This window comes from Triticum urartu, chromosome 2A (assembly GCF_056163025.1).
Source record: "Triticum urartu cultivar PI428250 chromosome 2A, HENAU_Tu73, whole genome shotgun sequence".
Lineage (NCBI taxonomy): Eukaryota > Viridiplantae > Streptophyta > Magnoliopsida > Poales > Poaceae > Triticum > Triticum urartu.
Genome location: NC_141874.1, coordinates 686,993,260 through 687,005,457, shown reverse-complemented (window position 1 = coordinate 687,005,457; position 12,198 = coordinate 686,993,260). Strand labels below are relative to the sequence as shown.

The 12,198-nt window shown below is 43.5% G+C and overlaps 1 pseudogene; it reads left to right on the top strand.

Annotated features, from left to right (window-relative positions):
* The window catches only part of LOC125537891 (putative kinase CHARK), a 45,343-nt pseudogene that overhangs the window by 15,179 nt on the left and 17,966 nt on the right, over nt 1-12,198 (top strand).

Sequence of the window (12,198 nt, the reverse complement as noted above, 5' to 3'; positions counted from 1 at the left end):
TGCACTAGAGTCAATAATCTAGTTCACATCGCCATGTGATTAACACTCACAGGTCACATCGCCATGTGACCAACATCCAAGAGTCTACTAGACTCAATGATCTAGTTCACATCACTATGTGATAAACACTCAAAGAGTTCTGGGTTTGATCATATATGCTTTTGAGAGAGGTTGTAGTCAACGGGTCTTGCCATATTCAGATCCCTATGTATTTCGCAAAACTTTATGTCATATCGTAGATGCTGCTACCACGTTCCACTTGGAGCTATTCCAAATTGTTGCTCCATTATACGTATCCGGTATCTCTACTCAGAGCTATCCGGATAGGTGTTAAGCTTGCATCGACGTAACTCTTTACGTCGAACTCTTTATCACCTCCATAACCGAGAAACATTTCCTTATTCCTCTATGGATAATTTTGACCGCTATCTGGTGATTTACTCCTAGATCACCTTTGTACCCTCTTGCCAGACATGTGGCAAGGCACACATTAGGTGTGGTACTTGGCATGGCATACCGTATAGAGCCTATGACAAGAGCATAGGGGACGACCTTCGTCCTTCCTCTTTCTTCTGCCGTGGTCAATCTTTGAGTCTTACTCAACTTCACACCTTACAACTCAGGTGAGAACCCCTTCTTTGACTGATCTATTTTGAACTCTTTCAAAAACATGTCAAGGTGTGCGTTCTTTGAAAGTATCATCAGGCGTCTTGATCTATTTCTATAGATCTTGATGCCCAATATGTAAGCAGCTTTATCCAGGTCTTCCTTTGAAAATCACTCTTCAAACAACCGTTTATGCTTTCCATAAATTCTACATTATTTCAGATCAACAATATGTCATCCACATATACTTATCAGAAATATTGTAGTGCTCCCACTCACTTTCTTGTAAATACAAGTTTCTAGCAAACATTGTATAAACCTAAAAGCTTTGATCACTCCATCAAAACATATATTCCGATTCCGAGATGCCTGCTCTAGTCCATAGAAGGATTGCTGGAGCTAGCATACCTTTTAGCATTCTTAGGATCGTCAAAACCTTTTATTGTATCACATACAACTTTTCTTATGAAAACTGGTAAGAAAACTTGTTTTGACATCCATCTGTAAGATTTCATAATCGAAAAATACAGCTAATGCTAACATGATTCCGACGGACTTAAGCATCGCTACGGGTGAGAAATTCTCATCATAGTCAACTCCTTGAACTTGTGAAAAGACTCTTTCCCACAAGTCGAGCTTCATAGACGGTAACATTACCGCCCATGTCCGTCTTCTTCTTAAAGACCCATTTATCTCAATGGCTTTCTGATCATCGGGCAAGTCCACCAAAGTCCATACTTTGTTCTGATATATGGATCCTATCTCGGATTTCATGGCTTCTAACCATTTGTCGGAATATGGGCCCACCATCGCTTCTCCATAGATCGTAGGTTCATTGTTGTCTAACAACATGATATCCAAGATAGGATTACCGTACAACTTAGGAGTAGTACATATCCTTGTCGACCTACGGGGTTCGATAGCAACTTGATCCGAAGCTTCATGATCACTATAATTAACTTCCTATTCAACAGATGTAGGCTTCACAGAAAACATCTTTCTGTGTTGCACCACTCTCTGGTTGAAATAAAGGTTCGACAACCTCATCAAGTTCTATCTTCCTCCCACTCAATTCTTTCGAGAGAAACTCTTTCTCAAGAAAGGACCCGTTCTTAGCGACAAACAATTTGCCCTCGGATCTGAGATAGAAGGTATACCCAACTGTCACCTTTGGGTATCCTATGAAGATGTGTTTGTCCGCTTTGGGTTCGAGCTTCTCCGGCTGAAGCCTTAAGCATCGCAGCCCCAAACATTAAGAAACGACAACTTTGGTTTCTTGCCAAACCAATGTTCATACGACGTCATCTCAACGGACTTATATGGTGTCCTATCTAAAGTGAATGCAGCTGTCTCTAATGCATAACCTCAAAATAATAGAGGTAGATTGGTAAGAGACATCATAGATCGCACCATATCTCATAAGGTTCGATTACGACGTCCGAACACACCATTACCTTGTGGTGTTCCAGGTGGCTTCAACTGCGAAACAATTCCACAATGTCTTAAGTGATTGCCAAACTCAGAAAATCCCCTTTTGATCAGATCATAGGAACATGATCTTGTTTGTTATGATGATTCTTAACTTCACTCTGAAATCGCTTGAACTTTTCAAACGTTTCAGACTTGTGCTTCATTAGGTATATACCTATATCTACCCAAATCGTCACTGAAGATGAGAAAATAGCGATATCCACCGCACGCTTCAATTCTCATTGGATCACACGCATCAGCATGCATGATTTCCAACAAGTCACTTGCCCGTTTCATTGTACCTGAAAACGGGGTCTTAGTCATCCTGCCCATGAGGCATGGCTCGCATGTGTCAAGTGATTCAAATCAAGTGACTCCAAACATCCATCGACATGGAGTTTCTTCATGCATCTTACGCCAATATGACCTAAGCGGCAGTGCCATGAGAAAGTGGTACTATCATTATTAACTCTAAACCTTTTGCGTGAACATGTGTATTACCACGACCGAGATTCAATGAACCATTCACATAGGGTGCATGACCATGAAAGGTATCATTCATGTAAACAGAATAACCATTATTCTCTAACTTAAATGAATGACCGTATTGCAATGAACATGATCTAATCATATTCATGCTCAACGTAGACACCTGATAACATTTATCTAGGTTCAATACTAATCCCGAAGGCAGATGGAGCGTGCGATGGTGATCTCATCAACTTTGGAAACACTTCCAATACACATCGTCACCTCGCCCTTAGCTAGTCTCCATTTAGTCCGTAGCTTTTGCTTCAAGTCACCAATAATAGTAACTGAACCGGTATCCAATACCCAGGTGCTACCAGGAGTACTAGTGAGGTACACATTAATAACACGTATATACTTTGTTGAAGTTGCCAGCCTTCTTATCTACCATGCATTTGGGGTAATTCCTGTTGGGGAACGTAGTAATTTCAAAAAAATTCCTACGCACACGCAAGATCATGGTGATGCATAGCAACGAGAGGGGAGAGTGTGATCTACGTACCCTTGTAGATCGACAACGGAAGCGTTTGGTTGATGTAGTCGTACGTCTCCACGGACCGACCGATCAAGCGCCGAAACTACGGCACCTCCGAGTTCTAGCACACGTTCAGCTCGATGACGATCCCCGGACTCCGATCCAGCAAAGTGTCGGGGAAGAGTTCCGTCAGCACGACGGCGTGGTGACGATCTTGATGTACTACCATCGTAGGGCTTCGCCTAAGCACCGCTACAATATTATCGAGGACTATGGTGGAAGGGGGCACCGCACATGGCTAAGAATATGATCACGTGGATCAACTTGTGTGTCTAGGGGTGCCCTCTACCCCCGTATATAAAGGATCTAGGGGAGTAGGCCGGCCAGCCCTCTATGGCGCGCCAAGGAGGAGTCCTCCTCCTAGTAGGAGTAGGACTCCTACTAGGAGGGGGAAAGAACTGGGGAGGGAGAGGGAAAAGGGGGGGGCGCCGCCCCCCTCTCCTAGTCCAATTCGGACCAGGGGGAGGAGGCGCGCAGCCCACCTCTGGCAGCCCCTCTCTCTCTCCACTAAGGCCCATATGGCCCATTACTTCTCCCGGGGGGGTTCTGGTAACCCTCCGGCTCTCTGTTTTCTCCGAAATCACCCGGAACACTTCCGGTGTCCGAATATAGCCGTCCAATATATCAATCTTTATGTCTCGATCATTTCGATACTCCTCGTCATGTCCGTGATCACATCCGGGACTCTGAACTAACTTCGGTACATCAAAACTCATAAACTCATAATATAACTGTCATCGAAACCTTAAGCGTGCGGACCCTACGGGTTCGAGAACAATGTAGACATGACCGAGACACGTCTCCGGTCAATAACCAACAGCGGAACATGGATGCTCATATTGGCTCCTACATATTCTACGAAGATCTTTATTGGTCAGACCGCATAACAACATACGTCGTTCCCTTTGTCATCGGTATGTTACTTGCCCGAGATTCGATCGTCGGTATCTCAATACCTAGTTTCAATCTCGTTACCGGCAAGTCTCTTTACTCATTCCGTAATACATCATCTCACAACTAACTCATTAGTTGCAATGCTTGCAAGGCTTTATGTGATGTGCATTACCGAGAGGGCCCAGAGATACCTCTCCGACAATCGGAGTGACAAATCCTAATCTCGAAATACGCCAACCCAACATGTACCTTTGGAGACACCTGTAGAGCACCTTTATAATCACCCAGTTACATTGTGACGTTTGGTAGCACACAAAGTGTTCCTCCGGCAAACGGGATTTGCATAATCTCATAGTCATAGGAACATGTATAAGTCATGAAGAAAGCAATAGCAACATACTAAACGATCGGGTGCTAAGCTAATGGAATGGGTCATGTCAATCAGATCATTCACCTAATGATGTGATCCGTTAATCAAATAAAAACTCTTTGTCCATGGTTAGGAAACATAACCATCTTTGATTAACGAGCTAGTCAAGTAGAGGCATACTAGTGACACTCTGTTTGTCTATGTATTCACACATGTATTATGTTTCCGGTTAATACAATTCTAGCATGAATAATAAACATTTATCATGATATAAGGAAATAAATAATAACTTTATTATTGCCTCTAGGGCATATTTCCTTCAATTCCGCTACCAGTGACCGTTCCCCTTACAATAGAAGCACTCAGTCTCGGGTTTGGGTTCAACCTTGGGTTCCTTCACTGGAGCGGCAACTGGTTTGCCATCCATGAAGTTTCCCTTCTAGCCCTTGCCCTTCTTGAAACCAGTGGTCTTATTAAACCATCAACACTTGATGCTCCTTCTTGATTTCTACCTTTTGCGGTCTTAAGCACCGCGAACAGCTCCAGGATCAACTCCATCCCTTGCATGTCATAGTTCATCATGAAGATCTAGTAGCTTAGTGATAGTGGCTAGAGAACTCTATCAATCACTATCTTATCTGGAAGTTTAACTCCCACTTGATTTAAGTGATTGTAGCACCCAGACATTCTGAGCACATGCTCACTAGCTGAGCTATTCTCCTCCATCTTGTTGGCAACAGAACTTGTCAGAGGTCTCACACCTCTCAACACGGGCATGAGCCTGAAATCCCAATTTCAGCTCTTGGAACATCTCATATGTTCTATGGCGTTCAAAACGTCATTGGAATCCCGATTCTAAGCCGTAAAGTATGGTGCACTAAACTATCAAGTAGTCATCAGGATGTGTCTGTCAGGTGTTCACAACATCCACAGACGACGTTGTAGGGGTTTGCACATCGAGCGGTGCATCAAAGACGTAAGCCTTCTATGTAGCAGTGAGGACACTCCTCGGACTACGGACCTAGTCCGCATCAGTGCTTACAATATCTTTCAACTTGGTCTTTCTCTAGGAACGTATTGAAACAGGTGAAGGAAATATGCCCTAGAGGCAATAATAAAGTTATTATTTATTTCCTTATAATCATTATAAATGTTTATTATTCATGCTAGAATTGAATTAACCGGAAACATAATACATGTGTGAATACATAGACAAACAAAGTGTCACTAGTCTGCCTCTACTTGACTAGCTCGTTAATCAAAGATGGTTATGTTTCCTAACCATGAACAATAAAGTTGTTATTTGATTAACGAGGTCACATCATTAGTTGAATGATCTGATTGACATGACCCATTCCATTAGCTTAGCACGCGATCGTTTAGTATGTTGCTATTGCTTTTCTTCATGACTTATACATGTTCCTATGACTATGAGATTATGCAACTCCCGTTTGCCGGAGGAACACTTTGGGTGCTACCAAACGTCACAACGTAACTGGGTGATTATAAAGGAGCATTACAGGTGTCTCCAAAGGTAGATGTTGGGTTGGCGTATTTCGAGATTAGGATTTGTCACTCCGATTGTCGGAGAGGTATCTCTGGGCCCTCTCGGTAATACACATCACATAAGCCTTGCAAGCATTACAACTAATATGTTAGTTGTGAGATGATGTATTACAGAACGAGTAAAGAGACTTGCCGGTGACGAGATTGAACTAGGTATTGGATACCGACGATCGAATCTCGGGCAAGTAACATACCGATGACAAAGGGAACAACGTATGTTGTTATGCGGTCTGACCGATAAAGATCTTCGTAGAATATGTAGGAGCCAATATGGGCATCCAGGTCCTGCTATTGGTTATTGACTGGAGCATGTCTCGGTCATGTCTACATTGTTCTCGAACCCGTAGGGTCCGCACGCTTAAGGTTACGATGACAGTTATATTATGAGTTTATGCATTTTGATGTACCGAAGGTTGTTCGGAGTCCCGGATGTGATCACGGACATGACGAGGAGTCTCGAAATGGTCGAGACGTAAAGATTGATATATTGGAAGCCTATATTTGGATATCGGAAGTGTTCCGGGTGAAATCGGGATTTTACCGGGTTACCGGGAGGTTACCGGAACCCCCCGGGAGCCATATGGGCCTTCATGGGCCTTAGTGGAAAGGTGAAAGGGCTGCGCGCCTCCCCCCTTCCCCTAGTCCTATTAGGACTAGGAGAGGTGGCCGGCCACCCTTCCCCCTCTTTCCCACTTGGGGAATCCTAGTTGGAATAGGATTGGAGGGGAGTCCTACTCCCGGAAGGAGTAGGACTCCTCCTGCGCCTCTCTCTCTTGGCCGGCGCCCCCTCCCCCCATGGCTCCTTTATATACTGAGGTAGAGACACCCCAAAGACACACAAGTTGATCCACGTGATCTATTCCTTAGCCGTGTGCGGTGCCCCCTGCCACCATATACCTCGATAATACTGTAGCGGTGTTTAGGCGAAGCCCTGCTGCTGTAGTTCATCAAGATCGTCACCACGCCGTCGTGCTGACGGAACTCTTCCCCGACACTTTGCTAGATCGGCGTCCGGGGATCGTCATCGAGCTGAACGTGTGCTCGAACTCGGAGGTGCCGTAGTTTCGGTGCTTGATCGGTTGGATCGTGAAGACGTAATACTACCTCCTCTACGTCGTGTCATCGCTTCCGCAGTCGGTCTGCGTTGGGTACGTAGACGATACTCTCCCCCTCATTGCTATGCATCACATGATCTTGCGTGTGCGTAGGAAAATTTTTGAAATTACTACGAAACCCAATAGTGGCATCCGAGCCTAGGTTATTTATGTTGATGTTATATGCACGAGTAGAACACAAGTGAGTTGTGGACGATACAAGTCATACTGCCTACCAGCATGTCATACTTTGGTTCGGCGGTATTGTTGGACGAGACGACCCGGACCAACATTACGCGTACGCTTACGCGAGACCGGTTCTCCCGACGTGCTTTGCACACAGGTGGCTAGCGGGCACTGTCTCTCCAACTTTAGTTGAACCAAGTATGGCTACGCCCGGTCCTTGCGAAGGTTAAAACGGAGTCTATTTGACAAACTATTGTTGTGGTTTTGATGCGTAGGTGAGATTGGTTCTTACTTAAGCCCGTAGCAGCCACGTAAAACTTGCAACAACAAAGTAGAGGACGTCTAACTTGTTTTTGCAGGGCATGTTGTGATGTGATATGGTCAAGACATGATGCTGAATTTTATTGTATGAGATGATCATGTTTTGTAACCGAGTTATCGGCAACTGGCAGGAGCCATATGGTTGTCGCTTTATTGTATGCAATGCAATCCCGATGTAATGCTTTACTTTATTACTAAACGGTAGTGATAGTCGTGGAAGCATAAGATTGGCGAGACGACAACGATGCTACGATGGAGATCAAGGTGTCGCGCCGGTGACGATGGTGATCATGACGGTGCTTCGGAGATGGAGATCACAGGCACAAGATGATGATGGCCATATCATATCACTTATATTGATTGCATGTGATGTTTATCTTTTATGCATCTTATCTTGCTTTGATTGACGGTAGCATTATAAGATGATCTCTCACTAAATTATCAAGAAGTGTTCTCCCTGAGTATGCACCGTTGCAAAAGTTCTTCGTGCTGAGACACCACGTGATGATCGGGTGTGATAGGCTCTACATTCAAATACAACGGGTGCAAAACAGTTGCGCACGCGGAATACTCAGGTTATACTTGACGAGCCAAGCATATACAGATATGGCCTCGGAACACGGAGACCGAAAGGTCGAGCGTGAATCATATAGTAGATATGATCAACATAATGATGTTCACCGATGAAACTACTCCATCTCACGTGATGATCGGACATGGTTTAGTTGATTTGGATCACGTGATCACTTAGAGGATTAGAGGGATGTCTATCTAAGTGGGAGTTCTTAAGTAATATGATTAAATTGAACTAAAATTTATCATGAACTTAGTACCTGATAGTATCTTGCTTGTTTATGTTGATTGTAGATAGATGGCTCGTGCTGTTGTTCCGTTGAATTTTAATGCGTTCCTTGAGAAAGCAAAGTTGAAAGATGATGGTAGCAATTACACGGACTGGGTCCGTAACTTGAGGATTATCCTCATTGCTGCACAGAAGAATTACGTCCTGGAAGCACCGCTGGGTGCCAGGCCTGCTGCTGGAGCAACACCAGATGTTATGAACGTCTGGCAGAGCAAAGCTGATGACTACTCGATAGTTCAGTGTGCCATGCTTTACGGCTTAGAATCGGGACTTCAACGACGTTTTGAACGTCATGGAGCATATGAGATGTTCCAGGAGTTGAAGTTAATATTTCAAGCAAATGCCCGGATTGAGAGATATGAAGTCTCCAATAAGTTCTATAGCTGCAAGATGGAGGAAAACAGTTCTGTCAGTGAGCATATACTCAAAATGTCTGGGTATAATAATCACTTGATTCAATTGGGAGTTAATCTTCCGGATGATTGCGTCATTGACAGAATTCTCCAATCACTGCCACCAAGCTACAAGAGCTTCGTGATGAACTATAATATGCAAGGGATGAACAAGACTATTCCCGAGCTCTTCGCAATGCTGAAAGCTGCGGAGGTAGAAATCAAGAAAGAGCATCAAGTGTTGATGGTCAACAAGACCACTAGTTTCAAGAAAAAGGGCAAAGGAAAGAAGAAGGGGAACTTCAAAAAGAACGGCAAGCCAGTTGCTGCTCAAGAGAAGAAACCCAAGTCTGGACCTAAGCCTGAAACTGAGTGCTTTTACTGCAAGCAGACTGGTCACTGGAAGCGGAACTGCCCCAAGTATTTGGCGGATAAGAAGGATGGCAAGGTGAACAAAGGTATATGTGATATACATGTTATTGATGTGTACCTTACTAATGCTCGCAGTAGCACCTGGGTATTTGATACTGGTTCTGTTGCTAATATTTGCAACTCGAAACAGGGGCTACGGATTAAGCGAAGATTGGCAAAGGACGAGGTGACGATGCGCGTGGGAAACGGTTCCAAAGTCGATGTGATCGCGGTCGGCACGCTACCTCTACATCTACCTTCGGGATTAATATTAGACCTAAATAATTGTTATTTGGTGCCAGCGTTGAGCATGAACATTATATCTGGATCTTGTTTAATGCGAGACGGTTACTCATTTAAATCAGAGAATAATGGTTGTTCTATTTATATGAGTAATACCTTTTATGGTCATGCACCCTTGAAGAGTGGTCTATTCTTATTGAATCTCGATAGTAGTAATACACATATTCATAATGTTGAAACCAAAAGATGCAGAGTTGATAATGAAAGTGCAACTTATTTGTGGCACTGTCGTTTAGGTCATATCGGTATAAAGCGCATGAAGAAACTCCATACTGATGGACTTTTGGAACCACTTGATTATGAATCACTTGGTACTTGCGAACCGTGCCTCATGGGCAAGATGACTAAAACACCGTTCTCCGGTACTATGGAGAGAGCAACAGATTTGTTGGAAATCATACATACCGATGTATGTGGTCCGATGAATATTGAGGCTCGTGGCGGATATCGTTATTTTCTCAACTTCACAGATGATTTAAGCAGATATGGGTATATCTACTTAATGAAACATAAATCTGAGACATTTGAAAAGTTCAAAGAATTTCAGAGTAAAGTCGAAAATCATCGTAACAAGAAAATAAAGTTTCTACGATCTGATCGTGGAGGAGAATATTTGAGTTACGAGTTTGGTGTACATTTGAAAAACTGTGGAATAGTTTCGCAACTCACGCCACCCGGAACACCACAGCGTAATGGTGTGTCCGAACGTCGTAATCGTACTTTACTTGATATGGTGCGATCTATGATGTCTCTTACTGATTTACCGCTATCATTTTGGGGTTACGCTCTAGAGACGGCCGCATTCACGTTAAACAGGGCACCATCAAAATCCGTTGAGACGACGCCTTATGAACTATGGTTTGGCAAGAAACCAAAGTTGTCGTTTCTGAAAGTTTGGGGCTACGATGCTTATGTGAACAAGCTTCAACCTGATAAGCTCGAACCCAAATCGGAGAAATGTGTCTTCATAGGATATCCAAAGGAAACTATTGGATACACCTTCTATCACAGATCCGAAGGCAAGACTTTTGTTGCTAAATTCGGAAACTTTCTTGAGAAGGAGTTTCTCTCGAAAGAAGTGAGTGGGAGGAAAGTAGAACTTGACGAGGTAACTGTACCTGCTCCCTTATTGGAAAGTAGTGAGGAAGCTAATGATAATGATCATGAAACTTCAGATCAATATACTGCTGAACCTCGTAGATCAACCAGAGTAAGATCCGCACCAGAGTGGTACGGTAATCCAGTTCTGGAAGTCATGCTACTAGATCATGATGAACCTACGAACTATGAAGAAGCGATGGTGAGCCCAGATTCCGCAAAGTGGCTTGAAGCCATGAAATCTGAGATGGGATCCATGTATGAGAACAAAGTATGGACTTTGGTTGACTTACCCAATGATCGGCAAGCAATTGAGAATAAATGGATCTTTAAGAAGAAGACTAACGCTGATGGTAATGTTACTGTCTACAAAGCTCGACTTGTCGCAAAAGGTTTTCGGCAAGTTCAAGGGATTGACTACGATGAGACCTTCTCACCCGTAGCGATGCTTAAGTCCGTCCGAATCATGTTAGCAATTGCCGCATTTTATAATTATGAAATTTGGCAGATGGATGTCAAAACTGCATTCCTGAATGGATTTCTGGAAGAAGAGTTGTATATGATGCAACCGGAAGGTTTTGTCGATCCAAAGGGAGCTAACAAAGTGTGCAAGCTCCAGCGATCCATTTATGGACTGGTGCAAGCCTCTCGGAGTTGGAATAAACGTTTTGATAGTGTGATCAAAGCATTTGGTTTTATACAGACTTTCGGAGAAGCCTGTATTTACAAGAAAGTGAGTGGGAGCTCTGTAGCATTTCTAATATTACATGTGGATGACATATTGCTGATTGGAAATGATATAGAATTTCTGGATAGCATAAAGGGATACTTGAATAAAAGTTTTTCGATGAAAGACCTCGGTGAAGCTGCTTACATATTAGGCATTAAGATCTATAGAGATAGATCAAGACGCTTAATTGGACTTTCACAAAGCACATACCTTGACAAGATTTTGAAGAAATTCAAAATGGATCAAGCAAAGAAAGGATTCTTGCCTGTGTTACAAGGTGTGAAGTTGAGTAAGACTCAATGCCCGACCACTGCAGAAGATAGAGAGAATATGAAAGATGTTCCCTATGCATCAGCCATAGGCTCTATCATGTATGCAATGCTGTGTACCAGACCTGATGTGTGCCTTGCTATAAGTTTAGCAGGGAGGTACCAAAGTAATCCAGGAGTCGATCACTGGACAGCGGTCAAGAACATCCTGAAATACCTGAAAAGGACTAAGGATATGTTTCTTGTATATGGAGGTGACAAAGAGCTCACCGTAAAAGGTTACGTTGATGCAAGCTTTGACACTGATCCGGACGATTCTAAATCGCAAACCGGATACGTGTTTACATTAAATGGTGGAGCTGTCAGTTGGTGCAGTTCTAAACAAAGCGTCGTAGCGGGATCTACATGTGAAGCGGAGTACATAGCTGCTTTGGAAGCAGCGAACGAAGGAGTCTGGATGAAGGAGTTCATATCCGATCTAGGTGTCATACCTAATGCATCGGGTCCAATGAAAATCTTTTGTGACAATACTGGTGCAATTGCCTTGGCAAAGGAATGCAGAT